The 26275-nt window shown below is 43.5% G+C and overlaps 1 protein-coding gene across 1 annotated transcript in view; it reads left to right on the top strand.

The window, feature by feature from the left end:
* Positions 1-3148: 3148 nt before the first annotated feature.
* Positions 3149-26275, top strand: part of FES (FES proto-oncogene, tyrosine kinase) — a 137679-nt gene continuing 114552 nt past the window's right edge. Inside the window, exon 1 of the mRNA XM_063448932.1 lies at positions 3149-3486. The gene's annotated coding sequence lies outside the window, so the exon portion shown is untranslated. The remainder of the gene's footprint in view (positions 3487-26275) is intronic.

Here is a 26275-nt window from a genome sequence, read left to right as displayed (position 1 = left end):
GACACAGGAGGGGGCCGGCGGCGTGCACACAATGCCGCCGGGTGAGAGGCCCCTCCTGTCCGTCTGCCCTGATCCTCAGTCTGCAGCTCCGCCGGGAGTGAGCTGCAGACTGAAGTATCTCGCGATCTCCAGCCTGTCAGAGCATTGCCACGGCAACGCTCTGCCTGGAGATCGCGAGACTCACCATGTGGTCTGCAGCTCACTCCCGGCGGAGCTGCAGACTGAAGAGAGAGGGCACCCACTGGACCACCAGGGCAGGTATTTAAACCCCCCTCTGCCCCCTGTCACTCACTGCCCCCCCACCCTGCCTCTCCACCCATACCCCCCTAACCCCTGTCCCTAGCCCTCTAACCCCCTAACCCCTGTCACTCACTGCCCCCACCCCCCCTAACCCCTGTCCCTACCCCTCTAACCCCTGTCACTACCCCTCTAACCCCTGCCACTACCCCTCTAACCCCTGTCCCTACCCCCCAACCCCTGTCACTACCCCTCTAACCCCCGTCACTACCCCTCTAACCCCTTTCACTACCCCTAACCCCTTTCACTACCCCTCTAACCCCTGTCACTACCCCTCTAACCTCCTAACCCCTGTCACTACCCCCTAACCCCTGTCACTACCCCCCTAACCCCCTAACCCCTGTCACTACCCCCCTAGCCCCCGTCACTACCCCCCTAACCCCCGTCACTACCCCCCTAACCCCCGTCACTACCCCCCTAACCCCTGTCACTACCCCCCTAACCCCAGTCACTACCCCCTAACCCCCGTCACTACCCCCTCTAACCCCTGTCACTACCCCCCTTAACCCCTGTCACTACCCCCTTAACTCCAGTCACTACCCCCTAACTCCTGTCACTACCCCCTAACCCCTGTCACTACCCCCTAACCCCTGTCACTTTCCCTCTACCCCCCTAACCCATGTCACTGCCTCTCCACCCTCCAAACCCTGTCACTGCCCCTCTACCCCCTAACTCCTGTCTCTACCCCCCAACCCCTGTCACTACCCCTCTACCCTAACCCCGTTCACTGCCCCTCTACCCCCTAACCCCCTCTACTACCCCCAACCCCTGTCACTACCCCTCTACCCCCCAACCCCTGTCACACCACTCTACCCCCCTAACCCCTGTCACTGCCCCTTTACCCCCCTAACCCATGTCACTGCCTCTCCAACCCCCTTAACCCCTGTTACTGCCCATCCACTCCCCCACCCCCTGTCACTGCCCCTCTACCCCAACCCCTGTCATTACCCCTCTATCCCCAACCCCTGTCATTACCCCTCTATCCCCCTAACCCGTCACTACCCCCCTACCACCCCAAACCCCTGTTACTACCCCCTAACCCCTGTCACTAACCGTCTACCCCCGCTACCTCCTGTCACTGCCCCTCCACCCCCCACCTCCTGTCCCTCTACCCCCCCAACCCCTGTTGCTGCCCCTCCACCCTCCTAACCCCTGTCGCCCACACAGTGCACCCCTCACAATCATACACACTGTACCCCACACACACTGAATCCCTCACAATTACACAAACTGTACCCCTTACAATTACATACACTGTACCCCTCACAATCACACACACTGCACCCTTCACAATTACACCACACTGTACCCCTCGCAATCACACACACTGCACCCCTTGCACGCTGCACCGCTCACAATCACACACACTGCACAGCTCAGCTCACAATCACACATACACTGCACCTACGTATACTTGTATTGGTGTGTGTATATATATATATATATATATATATATATATGTGTGTGTGTGTATATAAAAATACATATACATGCGGCGTGTGTGTTTGTGCTTTAGGGTGCACACCCTAATGCAACAGGCTGCGCACGCCTATGGAAGGCAATCTATCTTCCGGGTTCAGAGAACGTTACTGTGGACTTCCTCAGCAGAACAGAAATTCTTCCAGGAGAATGGAGGCTTCACCCGGCAGTCTTCTAATGGATTGCCCATCTGTGGGGCATACCCCAGATCGACCTGATGGTGACTTACCAGAATTGCCAGGTAGAGAATTACCCTCTCTATCCAGACAATCGGGTAATGGGTCAGGGATGATATTTGGGAAGAGTGATCTTTATCCCACTGATATTAAATTTCTTTGCAGCATGAGTGTCTGTATAGAGTTTTTACTCGGTTTCTTTATTCCCACCCTATATTTCTGTGAGCTTGGGTATTACCCATAAGTGATACTGCCATGTTTAGCCAGGAACAGAGAAAATTTATGACAAACTTACCGTCATTTTCTTTTCTTGGCTATTTCTCATGGCAGCATCAGGGTTCCTGCCCATTCTTTTATTTTTTTCAGCTTTATAATTGGACTGTGATGTAAGGGGAGGAGGGACTCTTTATACCTATCAGTCTAATTAATTAATCTAATTAATTCCTGTCCTGTGACTGCTAAGGGAGGAGCTACCCATAAGTGATGCTGCCATGAGAAATAGCCAGGAAAATAAAATTACGGTAAGTTTATCATAAATTTTCTCTAATTTTAGGTACCCTGATTGATTATGTCTCCAGCACTACAAAATGTCATTGATTCTCATGATAAATAATGAGCTTTATTCACTAAACACCAGCTTGTAGTGAGTTCAAAACTAAATAGCAAAATGTAGGCAAAAAGTATTGTTATAAAAACTCTCAAGTTCAGCTATTTTGTCCCTTACAATTCTATTTGTTTTTTGATTTAGTGCAGGCTTGTTTACTAAAGTGAGAATTCAAAGTAAATTTCAAATTTAAGATCAAAATAGCCAAACTTCTAATTCATTTTGCATTCACTTTAAATTCTCATTTTAGTATATAAACCTTGTGTCTTGTTAATAAAATCTTTCTTTCTTTTTCTGGCAGATACCAAGATACAGCTTTGACCAGTATTTAAAACTAAAGTGCCTGGGCCCCCAAAAATGTGGACCCACCCTTTATCTGTATGAATCACAGAATCCTGATTTCTCTCCTGGTTTAACTATTTATTCTTGAGCTGTTTCCTGTTACTGCGGGCCAGTGATAGGAGGTTACGTGGTTCTTGATGAGCTGGACTGTAAAGAAACATGCAGTTCAGGAGGGTAGGGGTTAATGTCATTGTGGGACGTACTAGTGTTACATTGTAACAAACCAAAGTGAGAGAGAGAGGGTGAGAGAGAGAAAGAAGAAGAAAGAGACAGAGACTCAGAGAGAGGCAGGGACAGTGAGAGAAACTGAGAGAGGAAGAGACACAGAGCCAGGGAGTTAAAGACACAGAGAGACAGGGGGAGAGAGGTAAAAGTAAAAGTGCCAGATATCCTGATAGGACGATTGTTAAAGTGACCTAGGGGAAAAGACCTGTAGGAGATATCCAGAGAGACTGCACAGAGTCTCAGACTGGGAATCAGACATTGACAAGTCTGACAGATAAATCGAAGAAAGGAAATAAAGCCGGGAGCTGCATGGATCGATGCATGTGAGTGAGGCTCAGAGCTCGGCTTGGAATCTCCATTCAGGTAGGTGGTGATGGCTGTAATTTCCCGGTAAGTTTAGAATTTGGGGGAGCGCTGGCTGGATGTCGTTAAAGAGACAGGCAGACTGCTAACATTTCTATTGCAAAGGGAGACAGCCTGGAGACTCCCGTGGGACTAGGACAGAATGAGACAGCTCTGCCCTTCCGGGAATTCATGCCTCTCATTCAGAGGTCAGCGACCTTGATGGAAGTGTGTAAGGACTCACAAAGTTCCAAATACCCCAGGTATGCCCGAGCACATCTGCCATTTAACCCTCTCAGTGCCAACTGGCTGTGGGGATAGCTGCGAAGTAAGCTATGGAACACATTCCTACTAAAGTCCTAATGATTACTGGCAAGGGCAGAGATCTGCCTGTTTTAACAGGTTATTTACACTCCAACAGAACGTTCAGTAAGTTGGCCTCACTCCAACAGAACGTTCGGTAAGTTGGCCTCACTCCAACAGAACGTTCGGTAAGTTGGCCTCACTAAGATAGAAAGTTCGTTAAATTGGTACCAATGACACTGAGCAATGTCCAGTGCAACCAATACATGGTGTATTAGTGACCCAGCTAATAAACTAAGAGGACCAAATAGTAACATCGATGCGACACAGAGCGTAGCCTGTTAATAAAAGTGTAACTCGTCCTCAGAGCTCAGTACACATAATAAAACGAGTATACTCAATGTACACAGGCTATATATAAACTGCAATTCTGGGGCAGTCAGTTGGGACATGGTATTTGTTTCTGTGGTGATTGCTCCATTTCTAGATCTTTGCTGCTGCATTGCTCTTTGGATGCAGAGCTAGATCGAAGCCTAGGCTTATTAATATTTTAAGTTCAGTGTGATTGAGAATATAATATAGCACTAGCCAATCTGATACTTGGCTATAGCATGCTAAATAACACTATTGTATCCCATGTTAACATACTGTATCTCCCTCTATTGTAATGCAACCTGTAGTGCCATGTACACCTGCTGGGGGTATATGAACAAAATACACATACTTGGCAGAAATGTCATAGTGAGTCACTAAGTACTATCTATCTCCATCCACTTATAAAAGTCACAGGTTGCAGGTAATGACTTACCTAATCATTTGCATATATAATTCTATTATTGACACAATAATGTAAGGCGGTAGTAGAATTATGTTATTATGATTAATCTGGTGTTTAATAAAAGAGTCTCCTATCATTTTTAAGAGAAAATTTATATATATCTATATAGCACACTCGCTTTCTTTTTCTTTTGATGCGATGTAGGGATTATGATTTGTAAATTACCAAACAAGAGAGATGAGCTGTTAATTGTAATAATATGGTAGCAATAAGCATTTACGGGAAACAGGAAGTTACACTGCCCCATTAGTGTCTGTGGTAAGATCCTGCATATATCACTATCATCAGAACCTTTATTAACCCCTTAAGGACACATAACATGTCATGATTCCCTTTTATTCCCGAAGTTTGGTCCTTAAGGGGTTAAAGAGACACTACAGTCACCACAGACACTACAACATAATGAAGCAGTTTTGGTGTATAGATCATCCCTCTGTAGTCTCACTGCTCAATGCTCTGCCATTTAGGAGTTAAATAACTTTGTTTATGCAGCTCTAGTCACAACACCTGCATGTGACTTGCACATCCTTTCTAAAAACTTACTGATAAGAGTCATCTAATGTTTATACTCCCTTTATTGCAAATTATGTTTAATTTTTAATGTCTTGTCTTCTGCTCCTTTAATAACTTGCTAGACCCAGTGGTGTATCCCGGTTTTGTGCTGCCCTAGGCATGACACAACTCAGGCACCCTCTATCCCCTCACCCTTCTAAATACACACTCACTGACAGACACATATACACTCAGTGTCAGACACACATTCACTGACAGACACACATAAACTAGCTAACAGACATACATACACACTCACTGACAGACACACATACACACTCACTACAGACAACCTACACACTCACAGACACACCGTCACTAACAGACACACACTCACTAGCAGACACACACACACTCTAATACAGTCACTAACCGACACACACACACTCTAATACAGTCACTAACAGACACGTCACACACAGTCACACTCACTAGCAGACACACAAACACTAACACACTCACTAACAGACACATACATACTAACACATTCACTAACAGACACACACACACTAACACACTCACTAACAGACACACACATACTAACACATTCACTAACAGACACACACACACTAACACACTTACTAATAGACACACACATACTAACAGAAACTCACACACACACTAACACTCACTAACAGACACACACTCACTAACAGACACACACTCACTAACAGACACACACTCACTAACAGACACACACACTCACTAACAGACACAGACACACACACTCACTAACAGACACAGACACACACTAACAGACACACATACACACTAACAGACACACACACTAACACTCTCTAACAGACACAGACACTAACACACTCAGTAACAGACACATACTAACACATTCACTAACAGACACACACACACACATACTAGCACTCCCTAACAGACACACACACACATACTAACACACTCCCTAACAGACACACAAACATACACACACATAGTAACACACTCCCTAACAGACACACACACACTCACTAACAGACACACAAACACATTCACATTTAAAAATATATATATATATTTAATCCCCCCCAGCCTCCCTACCTTTGGGAGTGCTGGGGTGGATTCTCGCTTTCCCTGGAGTCCAGTGGGGCTGCTGGGCGGCCAGCCGGTCATTGCAGTCGGCGAGGGAGCACTGATTCTCCTGTTCAGCTCCCTTGCGCGCCGCGTAGTGATGCCGGGGCCGAAGTGTCATCATATTCCGGCTCCGGCATCACTGTGGTGCGCACGAGGGAGCTGAACAGGAAGATCAGTCCTCCCTCGCCGCCCACCCGTAAAGTGCTTCCGCTGCCAGCCTCGGAGGGCCCTGAGGTGGCCAGCCGGCCATCTCCTGAGCCCCCCAGGACAAGAGGCTGGCAAGGCTTTTGCCAGGGTGATCGGGGGTGTTTCTTTTTTTTTTTTTTTTTTACAGGAAAAATAGGTTGATGGGGACACTGCTCAAACCAGCATACAGTCTAGAAGAGAAGGGGTATAAAAACACAATAGGGGGACAGCAAAAAAATTACAAGGTGGGAAAGTAGCAGAACTGGAGGTGAGACTGGATTGTAGAATACTGCTAGTATGATTTGTGGGGAGAAATGTGTGCTTGCATAACACTCACCCACAGATTGTACAAAATTGACTATTCCAGCTGTTTGTTTGACATCCCTGTAGACAGCATTAATTTTTAAAAATTGCTGTAGTTCTAAGCCACTCTCAAATAAGAGAGAGGGCAGTGTACTCTCTGCACCATCACCTTTGCAGTTATACAAAGCTGTGATAGTGTTTAAAGCGATCATTTTAGTAAAAAATGGAGGTGTAGCATGTTTTAGAGCTGAAGGCATAGTCATACCCTGTATTTGACCCATATTAAAGTTGTGGTCACTCGGGTATCTCCTGTGGTGGCTTTGCAATGTGCATGTTTCTCATTATTTTCTTATTCTATAAGCCACAAGAAACATATCATAAAGCACTAAACTGCAATGTGTCACTTTATTTTCTGTGTCACTCTGTATCTTTCATTTCCTGGATTCTATAAAATTCAGGACTTATAACAGCAGTAGAAGACAAAACTGTAATTTCCAATGACGTTTGTCATGTAAACTTTGCGATGTCAAAGTAGAGCATTTCCCATATTTTCACTGTGGGTATGTGCAGCAATTCTTCACATTCATGAAAAAAAAAATGAATATGAATAAATCGTTTGAGAACATTGCATTCATGTTTTCATATTCTAATGCATGGCTCGCTGTACATATCCCATAAAGCTCTGCTGCTGATGAAGTCAGCCATTTTGACATCTCCCGGTTATCATCATAATTTAGACATATGATATAAAAGACAGATTTTTTTCTGTTACCTTTATGAATTTTTAATGCATTATATTCATAATATTTCTAAAATAAGAGAAGGGGGACGGGCTGTCCTCGTCAGTCTGAAATGCCACTTTAAAGTACTGTATATTGCCTCCTTTGTAATACTTTGTACAGATATTTAAGTTCCTCAAGCTATCACACTTGCACTGGAAATTGGCCATGCAGACTGGCCCCTAACAGACAGTGAAGAGACTCAACCAAGCATGGGCTATTCCTTTTTTTTTTTTTTAATGGACAACTCTCCTGGAGGGGTTTATATGATATGTATTTCAGCTGCCATTCCAGTCTTCAGGTCTGAGTGGTTCTGCTCAATAAGTTCATGGCACCAGGGCCGGATTAACATAGGGGCTGATGGAGCTGCAGCTCCAGGCCCAGGCCCATGGAATAGGCCCATTTAAAAAAAAAAAAAAAAAAAATTATTTTTTTTACACACTACTCTTAGGTTTGCCACCTGACTGGTATTTTACTGGCACAGCTGGTATTTGAGGCTGCCTGGCTGTGCAGGTATTGCAATAATTCCGGAAATACAAATGCAGGTATGTTTCTCAGTATAAACGGAAATTACTCTGCAATACCAGCACCGGCCAGTAGGGGTCACTGTGTGTGGAGAGAGGCAGGGATAGGAAGTTACAGCATATCCCTGCCTCTCTCTACTACTCACTGATCCATGGGGGAGCAGCTACACGGCACAGAGAGTCCAGACAGCAGCTCAGGTAAGTGAGGGTTGGGGGAAAGGCAGCAGGGAGACATGGGGACACTGAGACACTAGGGGACACTGTGAGACATGGGGACGCTGTGAGACATAGGGAGACACTGAGACATTGGGACATCGAGACACTAGGGACACAGTGTCCCCATGTCTACCAGTGTCCCCATGTCCCCCAGCTAGTGTCCCAGTGTCCACATGGATCCCAATTTCCCCTAGTCTCCTACTGTCTGTTTCCCCATGTCTCTCAGTGTCCCTAGTGTCTCAGAGTCCCCATGTCTCCCAGCGTCCCTATGTCTCCCAGCCAGTGTCCTCAGTGTCCCTTTTCCAAAGGTGGCAACTCTAACTACTCTTCACATACTCTTGCTTAAAGGAACACTATAGGGTCAGGAACACAATCATGTATTTCTGAACCTATTATGTAAAAAAAAAAAACACCATCTAGCCCCCCTTGCCTCCCTAAATATAGTAACATCTTACTTGTATTCAAGTCTGCAGATGCTGGCTCTGCCTCTGAACTGACATCATCAGAAGTGGTAGTCTGAGAAAATTACAATGCTTCCCCCAAAGATTGGCTGAGACTGTCAACTAGGCAGATCAGGGGCAGAGCCAGCACAAGTCAAACATAGCCCTTGCCAATCAGCATCTCTATGAGGAAAGTTCAGTGTCTGCATGCAGAGGGTGGAGACACTGAGTGGCAGTGCTGCACACTAGGAAGTACTGCCCCAGGAAGCACATCTAGCAGCCATCTAAGGAGGGGCTAGTGGAGTTATTTTTTCTGAAAAGACAGTGTATAATGCAAAAAGCCTGAAGGGAATGATTCTACTTACCAGAACAAATACAATAAGCTGTAGTTGTTTTGGTGACTATAGGGTCCCTTTAAGTTTGGAAGCTTAAGAGGGATGTATGGCAACAAAACTTGTGTGGACTGGCTGACAATAAAATTAGTTTAGGTAATGCAGACTTTGATTTCTTTAACACTGTGGCATGTCCCCTTTCTTCTACACTCACTACCTACACCTTTACTCTGTCCCAGACTATATACCAGGAACTTCTGCCTGCTAGTAAGATGATAAGGAGACAAGTGGACATGTGAGTGCTAGGGGACAGTCCTTAGAAAGCGTGGAGTAGGCGCATCATTTGATGCATTTATGTCAAGCTCAGGGTGCTGCCTGCATAGTAAACCCTTACTTGGACAGCCTGCCCGATTGGCTGGCAACCTGACATGCATTCATGCCAGGCTGGCCTTCCAATTCTTTGGACAAACATGCCCCCTTTTTGGGCATGTTCACCCCTTTTGGCAGGTGTGGTCACATGATTGGCGACAGTGGCCCACCCTTTTACCACGCCCATTGACTTGCTGCTTCACTGGACACTGCTATTAGGGGGTATGGATTTACCTGACAGATGAAAGCATAAATTAGAGAGAGATTAGCATAGAGTATGTGTTTTCGTATAGCTGCATCCTTTCCCTCCAACACCATCTCCATCAGATACATGACGCCTGGGAGGTATGGTTGTTTTAGTGTTTTTAGTCTATAGGATTCTGTAATTAGGCCCATCATAATTGTCAGCCCCAGGCCCACTGGGCTCTTAATCTGGCCCTGCATAGCACACATTCTATAATTTAGTGAATGGAGCAGTTTAAAATCATAGAGGGATGGATGTGGATTGTGGGCACCTGCCCAGAGTACGCCTTTCAGATGCACAATTTAGCTGTGACCAGTCTGGATGGCAAAGAAGGAATTACAACTTCCTTTTTACTGTCAGTGGGAGAGGAGCAATATTATCACTGGATTTAATTTTATTATTTTATGGCTGCAGTGACAAGGGACCTTTTTGCATCATTAACTATGCAATGATCTTAGGTTGTTGTCATGCTTAAAGGAACACTCCAGTCCAAACATCATAACCAGTACTGCCCACTGTAATCTTTATAATGCCCCCTCCCCTGTAAGTAGTTAAACCATTTTAGACCAGTTCTACATCTTACCTGGGGTCTGCTAGACATCGTTTCACACCATCACTACACCTGACAGAGAGCAAGAGGCTCCTACTTAAGAGCTGCAATAAGGCTAACTCATTGGCTGAGAGCTAAATACTTTCAGCCAATCAGCTAAATCCTACAGCACCAGGCTTAGCTCAGACAGAGAGCTTCTGTTGGCTTTAGTAAATGCAGATGCGGCGGCCACCTGACCGCAGGTAAAAAGTCAAACCATTCTAAAATGGTTTAAAAACTTACAATGAAGGGGTGGGGGCATGTTATGGTGGCTATGGTGCATGGAGTGTTCCTTTAACATGTCCCCGTAATGGAGATAAATAGTCATACATATTATGTGCAAACAGTTAGGAAGTTTGCACCCTCAGCCATTCAGTTGAGTATGTAAGTTTATTTTCATCTCTATGCACCTCCAGAGGTTTATAGAAACAAAGAAACATAGAATGTGACGGCAGATAAGAACCATTCGGCCCATCTAGTCTGCCCAATTTTCTAAATACTTTCATTAGTCTCTGGCCTTATCTTATAGTTAGGATAGCCTTATGCCTATCCCACGCATGCTTAAACTCCTTTACTGTGTTAACCTCTACCACTTCAGCTGGAAGGCTATTCCATGCATCCACTACTCTCTCAGTAAAGTAATACTTCCTGGTATTATTTTTAAACCTTTGTCCCTCCAATTTAAGACTATGTCCTCTTGTTGTGGTAGTTTTTCTTCTTTTAAATATAGTCTCCTCCTTTACTGTGTTGATTCCCTTTATGTATTTAAATGTTTCTATCATATCCCCCCTGTCTCGTCTTTCCTCCAAGCTATACATGTTAACAGGGGCGGACTGAGAACCCTCAGGGCCCCCGGGCAAAATAAATCAAGGGCCCCCTTACAGGCCCCACCCATACTCCGCAGCAAGCGCCACCCATGTCCCGCCTCCATGCACCGCCTCCAGCCACACCCTACACAATCTTTAGACACAAGGAACAAAAGTGCAATAATCCCTTCAAGGCCCCAGTAGAGACTACAATTGAGGGCTAATGGGCCATGGAGGGGGGTCTTTCTAGCAGAAGCTATATCAGTGTCCTTTAGAGAGTGTGTTAGAAAGAATACCCTCCAGGCCCTATTAGAGACTACAATGGAGTCTAATAGGCTTGGAAGGGGGTCTTTCTAACAGAGGCCATCTCAGTGTCCCTGCTGGAAACAGTCGCCTCCATGCCCCAGTAGAGACTACAATTGAGGGCTAATGGGCCATGGAGGGGGGGGAGCATTCTAGCAGAGGCTATCTCAGTGTCCTTTAGAGAGTGTGTTAGAAAGAATTTCCTCCAGGTCCCATTAGAGACTACAATGGAGTCTAATGGGGCCTGGAGGGGGGTCTCTCCAACACTCTGGTTCCTATTCACAATATAGCAACACAACATAGCTCGCTGATACCTAGGCCAAGTTGGCTCCTCTTACCTTAATTACTGTTGCTGGCTGCCAGTCTGTGGGCTTGCTGGAAGGCTGTGGGCTTACTGGCTGCGGCTGGTAGGCTGTGGGCTTGCTGGCAGGCTGTGGGCTTGCTGGCTACTGCCGGCAGGCTGTGGGCTTGCTGGCTGCGGCTGGCAGGCTGTGGGCTTGCTGGCTGTGGCTTGCTGGCTGGCAGGCTGTGGCTTGCTGGCTGGCAGGCTGTGGCTTGCTAACTTTAAGCCTAACTGGTGGCCTGTGGGCTGGCTGGCTGGCTATTGGCCAGCCTGTGGGCTGGCTATTGGCCAGCCTGTGGGCTGGCTATTGGCCAGCCTGTGGGCTGGCTGGCCGGCCTGTGGGCTGGCTGGCTTGCTGGCTACTGGGGCACTCGTGGATTATTTAAAGAAATAATCCATGCACAATAACCACTACTGCTCTGTGTAGTCGTTATGGTGCCAGGAGGGCCGGGCCCCCCTCCTAGAGTAAGTAGTCAAACCGTTTAAGAACAGTTTAACAACTTACCTGGGGTCTGCTGGGATATGAGGCTGTAGTAGGGTATAGGAGCAGTGGTGCAATGTGTAAGGGGTGCAGTGTGTGTGTGAAAGGTTCAGTGTGTGTGAGGGGGTGTAGTGTGTGAATGTGTAGGGTGTGTGGGGCAATGTGTGTACGAGGGGGCTGTGTATGTGTGTGGCAATGTTAGTATGGGGGGCTGTGTGTGTATGGGTGGGCAGTGTATGTGTGTGTGTGAGGCAATGTGTGTAAATGTGTATGGTCTGTGTGGGGGCAGTGTGTGTGTATGGGGGGCAGTGTGTGAATGTGTATGGTGTGTGGGGGCAGTGTGTTTATTGGGCTAGAGTTCACTCTCACCACTGCGACCACCAGGAATACCTGGTGGTCACAGTGTTGAGAGTGAACTCTAGCCCGTAGCTCCAGGGCTAGAGTTTACTCTCGCAAGAGCCGTAACGTTGCCGTGGTAACCGCGGCAACGATCTGTGCTCGCGCAAGAAGGACCCAGAGGAGCTGCAGGCTGAGCTCCCGGGTCCTCTCTTCCTCCCTCCCCTGCCGGCTGCCCGCACGGTGCCTGCGGACAGGGAAGGGGGCAATTGCCCTCCTCTTACTCCCCCCTCCCCCTCTTCTTACCCCCCCTCCCCCTCTTCTTACCACCTTCTTACTCCCCCCCTCCCTTCTTACTCCCCCCCTCTCTTCTTACTCCCCTCACCCTCTTCTTACTCCCCTCACCCTCTTCTTACTCCCCTCACCCTCTTTTTACCCCCCTCCCCCTCTTTTTACCCTCCCTCCCTCTCTTCTTACCCCCCTCCCTCTCTTCTTACCCCCTCCCTCTCTTCTTACCCCCTCCCTCTCTTCTTAACCCCCCTCCCTCCTCTTACCCCCCTCCCTCTCTTCTTACCCCCCTCCCTCCTTACCCCCCTCCCTCTCTCTTTTTACCCCCTCTCTCTTTTAACCCCCCTCTTTTAACCCCCCTCTCTCTTTTAACCCCCCTCTCTCTTTTAACCCCCCCTCCCTCTCTTTTAACCCCCCTCTCTCTTTTAACCCCCCTCCCTCTCTCTTTTAACCCCCCTCCCTCTCTCTTTTAACCCCCCCTTCCTCTCTCTTTTACCCCCCTCCCTCTCTCTTTTAACCCCCCTCCCTCTCTCTTTTAACCCCCCTCCCTCTCTCTTTTAACCCCCCCTCCCTCTCTCTTTTACCCCCCTCTCTCTTTTAACCCCCCTCCCTTTCTCTTTTAACCCCCCTCCCTTTCTCTTTTAACCCCCCCTCCCTCTCTCTTTTAACCCCCTCTCTCTTTTAACCCCCCCTCCCTCTCTCTTTTAACCCCCTCTCTCTTTTAACCCCCCCTCCCTCTCTCTTTTAACCCCCCCTCCCTCTCTTATACCCCCTCTCTCTTTTAACCCCCCCTCTCTCTTTTAACCCCCCCCTCTCTCTTTTAACCCCCCCCTCTCTCTTTTAACCCCCCCTCCCTCTCTCTTTTAACCCCCCCCTCTCTATTTTAACCCCCCCTCCCTCTCTCTTTTAACCCCCACCCTCCCTCTCTCTTTTAACCCCCACCCTCCCTCTCTCTTTTAACCCCCACCCTCCCTCTCTCTTAACCCCCACCCTCCCTCTCTCTTAACCCCCCTCCCCCTCCCTCTTTTTACCCCCCCTCCCCCTCCCCCTCCCCCTCCCTCTCTCTTTTTACTCCCCCTCCCCCTCCCCCTCCCTCTCTCTTTTTACCCCCTCCCCTGTAGCGTGGCCGAACGGCTTTCCGGTCCGCGGTGCCCGGCCGCCCGGAGTGATAGGAAGGTGCACACTGTGCACCTTCCTGTCAGTCCGGCCGGGTACAGGAAACAGAAACTTCTGTTCCGCGCGGAACAGAAGTTTCTGTTTCCTGTACCCGGCCGGACTGACAGGAAGGTGCACAGTGTGCACCTTCCTATCACTCCGGCCGGGCACCGCGGACCGGAAAGCCGCTCGGCCACGCTACAGGGGAGGTGAGGTGAGAAGCTGCAGCCGCCTGAGCGCTCTTAGGAGAGCGCTCAGGCGGCTGCAGCATTTAAAGGGGCGGCCGGGCCCCCTGATGGCGGGCCCCCCTCCCGGCCGGGCCCTCGGACCACGTCCGAAGTGCCCGACCGGTCAGTCCGCCCCTGCATGTTAAGATCCTTTAACCTTTCCTGGTAAGTTTGATCCTGCAATCCATGGACCAGTTTAGTAGCCCTTATTTGAACTCTCTCTAAGGTATCAATATCCTTCTGAAGATATGGTCTCCAGTACTGTGTACAGTACTCAAAGTGAGGTCTCACCAGTGTTCTGTACAATGGCATGAGCACTTCCCTCTTTCTACTGCTAATACCTCTTCCTAAACAACCAAGCATTCTGCTAGCATTTCCTGCTGCTCTATTACATTGTCTGCCTACCTTTACGTCATCAGAAATAATCACCCATAAATCCCTTTCCTCAGATGTTGAGGTTAGGACTGTATCAAATATTCTGTACTCTGCCCTTGAGTTTTTACATCCAAGATGCATTATCTAGCACTTATCCACATTAAATGTCAGTTGCCACAACTCTGACCATTTTTCTAGTTTACCTAAATCATTCGCCATTTGGCTTATCCCTCCTGGAACATCAACCCTGTTACATATCTTAGTATCATCCGCAAAAAGACACACCTTACCATCAAGACCTTCTGCAATATCACTAATAAAAATATTAAAGAGAATGGGTCCAAGTACAGATCCCTGAGGTACCCCACTGGTGACAAGCCCAAGCTTCGAATATACTCCATTGACTACAACCCTCTGTTGCCTGAAACAAGGTTAAACAGCCGACTGAGACACGAGTTTGTAAGAACATTGTAATCCAGGGCTACAGCAACATACCAAGCCACGGCACAGCAGACAACCCTCTGTTGCCTGTCACTCAGCCACTGCCTCACCCATTCAACAATATTGGAATCCAAACTTAAAGATTGCAGTTTATTGATAAGCCTTCTATGTGCAACAGTGTCAAAAGCCTTACTGAAATCTAGGTAAGCAATGTCTACTGCACCACCCTGATCTATAATTTTAGTTACCCAATCAAAAAAAATCAATAAGATTAGTTTGGCATGATCTCCCTGAAGTAAACCCATGTTGTCTCTGATCTTGAAATCCATGTGTTTTTAGATGTTCAACAATCCTATCCTTTAACATGGTTTCCATCACTTTCCCCACTACTGAAGTAAGGCTTACTGGCCTATAGTTGCCCGACTCCTCCCTATTACCTTTCTTGTGAATGGGCACAACATTCGCCAACTTCCAATCTTCTGGGACTACTCCTGTGAACAATGATTGGTTAAATAAATCTGTTAATGGTTTTGCTAGTACACCACTAAGCTCTTTTAATAGCTTTGGGTGTATTCCATCAGGTCCCATTGACTTATTTGTCTTTACTTTTGACAGTTGAAATAGAACCTCTTCCTCTGTAAACTCACGTGTAATAAATAACTAATTTATCCTTTTTCTTAACTGAGGTCCCTCTCCTTCATTTTCATCTGTAAATACCGAACAAAAATATTCATTGAGGCAGTCAGCTAGACCTTTATCCTCTTCTACATACCTTCCTTCTTTTGTTTTTAATCTAACTAATCCTTGTTTTACTTTTCTTTTTTAAAAAGAATGAAAACGTATCTTTATTCCAGCTCCAATCAGGTCCACTGTGACTGGCTCCATCCCTTGGCTAAGATCATCAAACTTGATGATCTTTGTCAATCTAATGCTTTTCTACAGGAAAACATTGGGAGGCTAATGCCAAAACGCCAAACACAAAATGCCCTGCTGTGCCAATCAAAATCTCCTCATAGAGGTACATTGAATTTATGCATCTCTATGAGAAACGTTCAGCGGAGACGCTGAACATCAGCACTGACCCAGGAAGCACCTTTAACAGGTTATTTACACTCCAACACTTGTTTACACTTTTCTCTGAAAAGACAGTGTTTACATTTAAAAAAAGCCTTTAGGGACATGCTATAGACACCAAGCTGTAGTTGTTCTGATAACAATAGTGTCCATTTAACTATACTGAACTGCTAGGATGCAAAAGTAGGAAAAGTGAACATTAATCTTTAAAACTGACGTGTGGTGAGAAATGCAGCAGTCATCCTTTCTGATTCATATTTACTCACACTGCTTAGTCCTGGACACTCATTTCATACAACTCCATTTGTGCCCCCGATCATCTTGAGAACAAAAGGTTATTCTCTGGGCAAGGCATTGTCAGGGCAGGTTGGAAAAACAATGTATTCATATTGAATTAGTTTGCTGAAGACACTCATTGCAAAAATCTAATAGCAAGCACTAGTGCCTCTTTAACAAAATTCTACATTCGCTCAACTTGCTTTTTCAATTTCGCTGACAAGTCCTTGCTGCAGCCAAAAGCATGAGACATATGCTTGGCCTGAAAGTGTGATGCCGATACAATGACTTTCCGAGGGAGATTTCCTAAAATACTAGAATTTAAATTAGTAACACACTTTATTTCCCAGACATCTTTTATGAGTTGGACAAAAAAAGACCAAGACCATAAGAACCTGACAGAGTCATTGTTGAAATACAACACTATACATAGTGCCTTCTTCATCAATGAACATTCTTTATATTAAAATGGCATTGTGGCAGATTGCAAAGTCATGTCACTGCAAGGAAAATTTATAATAAAATGAAAGTTTGACAAACCTTTACAGAAGACAGTGTAGTCAGACAGCACATAATGACTGTACAGTAATAGATGAAACAGTACTATAGTCGGAGTCAGTTAACCCTTGCTAAAAGGGCAGGTAATGGAGCAGAGAGACTTCAGGGATATGATCCATACATTTATCCTGGTAAATATAGAATAATTTTTTGTGATCATTTATATTATTCTTAATTTATACATTATGTCAATATTCTTGTATATAACAGAAAATTAATTTGTACTTAACGTAATTTTCTTTTCCATGTCATAGGCCATGGCAGTAACAATTGGGTAGCTCCTCCATATTCCTAATCAGATTGGAACCACTAAATAATAGGGTATAAATAGCCCCTCCTTCACCCTTTAATATCTCAGGGTGGGATCTTTGTGCTGCCGTGGCCAATGGCCATTTTCTGTTTTCCTGGCCATATCCATAGCTGGACAACATAAAGACTCCTAAATACCAATAGAAGTGTATAGATACAAGCAAATCATGAAAACTAATCTATATTCTCACTCGGATCCAATACAGCAGCTCTGACCTTAATTGTACATACCTCATGAGGGATTAAACGGAGGCCTGAGAAGATGCTGTATAAAACAATATTGGAGTAAACCTAGCAGCGGCAGCCCATGAAAAAGAAAGAACCTATAGAATGAGCCAATAGTCCAACAAGAACCAAACTCCTGAGACATGTACAGCCTGAAAAATGGCAGAAAATACATTTATTGATATCTTATTTAGATGCTGCAGGCCTTACCTGCCCCCTGGGGAACCGAACAGGCTTATGACATTACATTGTACATTATAGCATGACAAATGTAGAACATACCACTGCTTTGTTTTTATTAAAAGGAAAAATGCTGTGGTTATATTTATGGGATAATAATAGTAAACAGTTGAGAATTGCCCACTATTTCAATTCTCAGATCCCAAAGATCGTTATCGTGTAAGTGAAATGTATTCCATATAAATAAAATCACAATTTGTTATAAAAATAGATACAATTTATTGTGACAAATGAAATAATAATAATAAGTAACGTGCATGACAATAATCAATGAATATTCAGTATAACATAGTTTGCAATACAATATGGTAATGTAAAAACATCTTCCAATGGCTAACACAGTCTTAATTGTCAAGACAATGACTTATGATGGGCTTCACAGAGACAAAGAAAAGGTTTCACACAGTTTGCAGCATAAAGCCATAAATCTTAAGCTGACAGTTAGAATAACCCTTTCTCTATGCTGGCTAGACCTCCTAAGTAATTAAGACCTATTCTCATGTAATTTTAAATAAATTAACATTTAAACCAGCTCATAAGTCATTTCCTGGAACCATCCAATAAGAGTAATCTACCTTTTTCTATAAGCAGAATTTTCACTTGCCTAAACAGATATTTTTTTTTTTTTTAAATTTTTTTTTTTGATTTTTTCAGCATAGGCAAATACATACATCTAGAATAACATAGGTCTGAACAATTGCATGGTGAAGCATAGTGATATGTCACAAAGTTACGTAAGCTAGTATCATGGAGCGTAGACTAAATATATGTTATCTGGAGTAGCTAGTTAAGGTGTGGTTCAGATTCTTGTGCTAGACAGTAGTAGCCTAAAATTATCAAAAACAAGTTAGACATGACTAACGCATATACTAATTTCAGTGATCCATGACAGTCGTCTGCAATTGGTTATGTCAAAACAAGCCGTATATATTATAGTTAATCTTCTAAAGGGTAGTCACATAAATGATGCAGGTATATATCAAAAGTAATGGCTAAAATTATAAAACAAAAGTTACAGGCTAACAGTCAGCACATTTTTATATAGGTTGAGACAGTAATATTGCATTTGCAGACACAGAGATAACTAACGATTAAACAGGTGACTGGTGAAACGTTCAAAACATACAGCAGTTCCAGTATCCAAAGACAAGTGACCTGCACAATATGTATATTAATGGCAAGCTCAGGCTGGGTAAGTGACTGGGTGCTAAGACCTAGTGTAGGCATTGCAGAAGATGTGGACACACAATAATGCTGTGCAATTTGTGAAGGTTAATAGAACATAAGCGAGTCGGTTGGCGTGTCATTCTGGCGCAGACTTTCGCTAGTAATGTAATACTGGTGAAAAAATATAGGAACAAACAAAAAGGGGGAGCAAATAAAGTAAAAATGTTCTCGGTAGAGGACTCTGCATTACTAGGTTCTGATTACATAAAAAGGTGAGTCTCTTCTCTGGAGGTGGCATTGTAGCGTCCGCTGCGAAGGGTAGTTGTTGTTGAAGCCTCCCTCTGCTGTTACCTCTGTTCAAACTTGTGGCAGGGATGCTTATATATGTTAAGCTGGTTGCCCACTCCCAGGGCCTCCCAGCGCCCCCCGTGTGTCAGATCCTCTCCGGTCCCCCCAAGGCATGCCCCTGTCGTGCAGCATAGGGTTCCACAATGTTGTGGGCACTCAGGGACGTGAACAGTCCGGCGCACTCCCACCTCTGAAAAGTCCGCGGGCCCCCCGTCCCCTGCACCTCCTCAACCCCTGCGGGTCCCCGTTGGAGCTCCAGCCTCTTTTTGCCTCACCCTTCTCCGGTCACATGCATGGCGCCGGTCAGCGCCTCCCCGGCTACCAGTCCACCGGGGTCCCAGCACGCCTCGGCTCCACAGGGCTCTCAGAGTTGGGGGCATCTGCCCCTGGACCACCACCAAATCCAGGGACCAAGGCCGGCTCTGTGCCGAGCAGTCCGCCGCCCGGGGGGTCCTTCCATGGGATCCATCACCTTGAAGGGTCCAGGTGACCCAGTGCAGCTCCCAGCTGCGTGTGTGGCCATCTGCCATCTTGGTCCCGCGCGGGAAGGGGCCCCGCATTGTGCGGGCTTCCACCCCAGTCTCTGAAGGTCTGACTTGTGGGCCAGGTTTACCCCCGTCGGCCAGAGGGGGGTGAGCGGGGCCGGGCCGGCGCTCCTTTCTCTCCCTCTGTCATCGTGCCTTACATGCCTGCAGTCCGTGTGTGTGCAGGCCTTGTGGGTTTGTTACATTTATGCAGGCTTCACGGCTGCAGCTTGGTGAGCGTTGGCACATTCTGCTCCTGGGTCTCTCCCCACACAATGCTTGGTGCCTCCCCGGCTTCTGGCTTGCTTTAGAGACTGTAATTTTCGCCGTTTAGATTGCTCAGAGCCGGAGCAAGCATGCATGGCTGCCTCTCTGCTCGGCGGCCCGGCCCTGCCCCCTAAACAGATATTTTATCATATTTTAGAGCAAATCAATACACCTGGATAAATATCACGATATGCTAACATGTGATATGTCACATAAATACATACTTATTCTAATTCCATCTGCAGCATGGAATGGTTATAAATATATACTTCTTAGTTAACTAAGATTTCTAAATATCGAAATCTGATCGTGGTTTATCCAGTCATATATCATGCTATTAGAATTTTTTTTTATTAAATTAGATTAATCAAATGAAACCAGTATAATTACCAGTTGAGTAGATATTTTCATCAGATTAGTAGGTATTCTCAGGAATTTGAATGGATTTCTTACTCTGACTCTGCTTTTCTTTCTTAGCCTGCGATCCTGACTGCCTTGCCCCATTGCTTACTCCTTTGCTTTTTCTCTGCATCCCTTCTCTGCATTTATCTCTGCTTTCTCTTTGTCTTAACTTTTAAAGGAAAAATTCACTAGGTGATAGACCAATAGAAAACTGGAGGTGTGGTTACCTTCCAGATAACAATTTAAGTATTTGGTCTATAGAGGGCAGTCTCGTCCCACTAAACATACCTTTTCAGGAAAGAGTTAACTTTTCCTGGTGGCTATTTTGACGTCATTTACCTTATCTTAATGGTTATTCATAATTTAAGTTTTCTGTCAGTTCAAAGCTTTTTCTTTGGGCTTTCTTCAGACTATGTGTCTCCAAATTCGGTTATAATTTCTAATATGACAGTTCGTAAACTTAGTCTCACCTTTCACTACAATGGGAATCTTGTGAAATTTAGAAAGTAAAATGAATTACTAAGTCTTATCTGGTCACTGGTGTCTGGCTTTCTTGTGTGAAGCTAACATTAAGAAAAGTATTCCACCCCCCTTCTCTGTTAGACTCCTTGTATTACTGGGTTTGTTTATATAATACATTCCTTAGCTTCTGGCAAAGTGGTTAGTTTTACAGAAGGGATAGAAATCTTGTGTCTTTTGTTAACTTGAAAATAACAAAATGGAGTCTGCTCTGTTCAGAGTGACTCTGACAATATACATTTTAATTTCTATCATAGCACAAAATGTCTGCCGATATAAATACCCTGACAATGCAAGGCTAGAAACATAATTCTTGATGGAAAAAATGGAGATCATTTAGAGACAAAACTCAGAAAAAATCTGAGGTAACATGGTTTAAGACCACAAAGGAGATCTTTATAAGATGAAACTTGAAGCTCATACATGCCTGCCTGAAGCCAAAGACCCTGGTAGAATCCTGATGGAGAGAAATTAAGAGACATGGATTTCAAGGATTCCAGGGAGTTTTCTTAACTTATAGGAAAGACAGATCCTATGGGAAATTAATGGTATTAACATGCCTATGGCAATGGTAAAAGTCCACTAAAAGTATAAGGACCAAAGGGCTGAGACGTGAACATACATAGTATTGAAACTCATGCCTAGACTAGTCGAAATTGTAGGAATATCTGTGTCAGTAGAGAGATACTATCTATCAGATAAGGAAGAGACCAAGAAGAAAAAACATAATTCCATGTCTACAGGAAGGAGAAAGTATATCTGGAAGAAGAACTGACTCTTGTAAGAGAGAGGCTGAATATATTTGTACATGCCATGCCATTCACAGGGAAATCCATGTATGTGAGGCAAAAAATGGCACTTGTTCTTGGTGTTCCACAAGAGGATATAATTCTGGAGAAGAGCTAGCTGAGATACTTGTTGTGAATAGCCATAGATCCACTTAGGAAAAAAACCCTTTATTACTATCTTGAAATGCTTCATCTGATAGGAACCATTCCACAGGTCTACTGTAACTTGGCTAAAGAAGACCAACCTAGAATACATTTCCCCTCAAGATGAATAGATACCAGACTAAAGGATCTATTGAGCCCAAGATGACTGAGGCACCCTGACATTACTTCTGTTGTGAATCCAAATATCTCCTTGAAGATAGTATACATAATTGATCATAAGTACCTTCATCCAGAGAAACAAAATTGATGCTGAAAACACTTAAGGACTCTGAAGACAGCAGCAGTTCTAGAAGATTGTAGAAAACATCTTTGCAGATAATTTTATTTACAATGTTCAGTGAGAGACGAGCACAAACGGCAGCAGGGCGCATGCGCGGGCGGCACAAGGGCGCACCAGGGCGCATGTGTGGGTGGCATTTGAGATAGAAGATCACACCAAGTGCTCGAGGGTCACAAAAGACTCCATCAGCGCTTGCAAACAAGCGCATGCTTTCAAAAAGTAAAAAATGAAGATTAACTAAGCAATAAAACAAACTAAAAAAGAAAGGGAAAGAAAAAATGTAAAATAAGATAAAATAAAGAATATGTATATATGTAAGTAAAAAAGAGGCAAAAAAAATAAAAATATAAAAATTAATAAAGGGAAATAATAAAATAAACACAAAGCATAAAAATAAAAACGAAAAAATTTAATTAAAATAGAAAAATAAAAAAATAATAATAAAGAAATACAAAAATTATAAAATAGATAAAAGAAAAGAAGCAAACAAGAAAAACAAAGATAAAAGCAATATAACAAGAAAGGTGTCATGCCATGTACCATCAATCACCAAAAAAGGAGCCAGAGAGCAACCAAAAATTGACATAGCCATCAAAAACACACACTATATATATATATATATATACATATACATAGACGGATATAAATACACATAAATAAGACACCTTCATTGTCAAATACCACTATACATAAAAAATGGGATCACATCATAATATATAATTTTAAACATTCCATTTATACAATGAAAAAATCTAAAGTGCATTATAAAGATAATGAGTGTATCAAAATATATATATATAATCTCAATTTGTACAATGTCCAGATAAATAGGACCAAAGGTATATGAGAGAAAAGCTCCTACACTAAACAGTGTTATAATAAAACCGTGATATCCAACAACGTGATATGCCAAAATTATATTAATTCTATGTGTATATCCACTAAAGTGCATATTATAATAAAGTGCAAGGGAGAAGTGCAAGTGCAATATGTATTTAAGTGCAAATGAGAGAAGTTGTCTAAATTAGAGACCGTGTATATACTGAATAAAGTGTTTTAGCATGGTAAAGTGCTAATATTTAAAATTAAATACCTCTATAAACAAGTTAATTGTGTATCACAATAAAATGTTAATATCATCAGTGTAATCAAAATCACAATAGAGTTACATATTGTATAAAATATTAATATTTCAATTAGTGAAAAGGACTGTGCTTAAATACAAAAGTCCCAAATGTATGTAATTTTAACATATGTGGAGATTGGTGATCCCCAGTAAACGGGTGAAGTAAGGTCTCTTAAGAGGGTGAAAGTGAGAAGTAACCCAAACAATCAAAACCATTATATGTCCTTTGAAAAAATTAATGAAAAATATTAAGCATTACATTATTAAAAATAATTAAAAAAATATTAATACAGCTTATTCAGATTACAGGTAATAAATCATATTTCTGGTTAAGTCCTTTTGGTGATAGTGGATCCAATTCTCTAATCCAAAACACCTCTATCATTAGTAATTTATTAATCCTATCCCCCCTCCTCAGAGTTTCAGGGCCATGTTCTATAATTTGAAATTTTAATTTGAGAGATATTATGAATTTCTGATGTGTTTCAGAAAAGTGGAATGGCAAGGGCAAGTCAGTCATCTTTGTGCGAATAGTAGATTTATGTTTGGAAAACCTCTCTTTCATCTTTTGTGAGGTTTGTCCAACATATAAAAATCCACTGAGATATTTGATATATGTTCTGTGGTGTTTGCTGACCCATACTCAGTTAGCAGCCTGTGATTTTTATGATTGAATGCAACCCTTTTTTTCTCTTTTGGTATATGTATATTGCAAGCAGAATGTACACTAGTTCTTTTTGTTCCATAATTAATAGTGCTTAGATCAGTGGTAGTCAACCTTTTTCTACCTACCGCCCACTAATGCATCTTACTTGATGGAAAAATTTCCTTACCGCCCACCAGTTTTCACGCAAGTGCAGAATATTTTTTAGAAAGGAAGGTGTTTTAAAAAAAAATAAATGTACGTACATTTATCTTTTTATTTCTACTTTATGCATGTTTATAATGTTTTTAACTTTATAAAGTTTAATGAGAAAACAATAAAGTAAACTGAAATTACCTTTACTAGTGATTAATGAGATCCTTGAGGTTGATGCTGCGAGACTAAATATTTGATATCTGGTTCGATTTTCTTAAGGAACAACGAAGGTCTCCTCTTTCGGTGATATTCAGACGATTTCTCTGTTTGCTCATAATATGATTTCTCATCTGTGCATCAGCTCCCCTTCTCTCCCTTCTCAATTCCCCTCCCCACCTTTTTTTTTCTTCCTTTTTTCTATTTTTTAACCTTCTTTATGGCAATGCCCAGTAGGAAGACTGAGCTGCGCAGCCCACTTACTATTATTAGCCAACAACAATTCTCTCCTTTTCCTTTTTATTTTCCTTCTTTCTCCTATTCTACAAGTACTCTGCACCTTCTTTCTCCTTTTCACAAATACTCTGCACCTTCTTTCTCCTTTTCACAAATACTCTGCACCTTCTTTCTCCTTTTCAAAAATACTCTGCTCCTTCTTTCTTCTATTCTACAAGTACTCTGCTCACAGACAAACACACACACACTCACACATACATTTAAAGACACACACTCACAGAGAAACACATACACACAGACAAACATACAGACACTCACACATACACTTACAGACACACACACATACTTACAGACACACATATACTTGCACACATACACTTGCAGACAGACACACACACACATACACTTGCAGACACACACATACACTTACAGACACACACACTTACAGACACACACACTTACAGACACACACACTTACAGACACACACACTTACAGACACACACACTTACAGACACACACACATATACTTACAGACACACGCATACACACACACATACACTTACAGACACACACACATACACTTACAGACACACACACACTTACAGACACACACACACTTACAGACACACACATGCACTTACAGACACACACATGCACTTACAGACACACACATGCACTTACAGACACACACATGCACTTACAGACACACACATACACGCTTACTGACACACATACACGCTTACAGACATACAGACTTACATGTAGAATTAATACTGGTATTCATGACAGCCTAATGTGAAATATCTCTGCCTTAGTAAATACTCTTTTAAATATCTGCAATACGCAAAAATGTTACTATTGGGATCTCTAGCAGGGCCCGTCAACCATTGGCAAAACAGTGTGCAGATGCACAGAGGAGAGATTTGTGGCCAGCTGCAATCCAGCCAAAGACAATGGAATATGCAGATACCAAACATAACTTAGTGGCCAGCTACATTCCACCCAACATTGAGCAAATGGACAATATAACTGTCTAGCCAGCATCCCATAAGTCAATGGCAATACAGTAGGGATCGACCGATTATCGGTCTGGATAATATTATTGGCCGAGTAGGATCTGCCAAAGATAGGGTACATTGACGTTTAGGCAAGAACACAAGAGAAATCACAACATGGTTTCACCCAGTAACGCCAAAAAGGAGAAAAAGAAAGGGCTTAAATCCAGAAGAGAGAGAGGAGGAAGAAGAGCAGGAAATAAACAGAAAAAGAAACAAGAAGAACAGCCAATAGGCATCTTCAACCTTGCAGAAATCACGCTATCCCCTTCGCATATCTCAGCATTGAATAAAGGTTTGAAATTCGCTCCAACTGCGCATGTCGACAAATTCAATACCATGATCGACATTAAGAGATTCATTAGGAAAGTCAGCATTAAGAAGCATTTTGCACAAATTCAAGACATACCTAAAAAAGAAGAAACAGTGGATGTCTTCAAACATAGCAATTTGAAACCTACCTCAACTTTCTACCCCTATAACCAAGTTTCAGCTGGAATGGAAATGTTTGAGGAACTTGTCACAGAAGACATAAGAAAGATCAAGAAAAATAACTACCAAAGAAATAATCTTACGAGAAAAGAAATAGAAGCGTTGGAGAACCTATCGAATAACGAAGAGATATGCATTAAACCGGCGGATAAAGGTGGAGGAATCGTGATTATGACTAAAGAAAATTACTTAAAAGAAGCATATAGATTATTAGGAGATGGGGAAA

This window comes from Pelobates fuscus, chromosome 3, assembly GCF_036172605.1.
Source record: "Pelobates fuscus isolate aPelFus1 chromosome 3, aPelFus1.pri, whole genome shotgun sequence".
In the NCBI taxonomy this organism is placed as follows: domain Eukaryota; kingdom Metazoa; phylum Chordata; class Amphibia; order Anura; family Pelobatidae; genus Pelobates; species Pelobates fuscus.
Note: the sequence above shows the minus strand (reverse complement) of the source record. Positions and strands in the feature narration are given on the sequence as shown.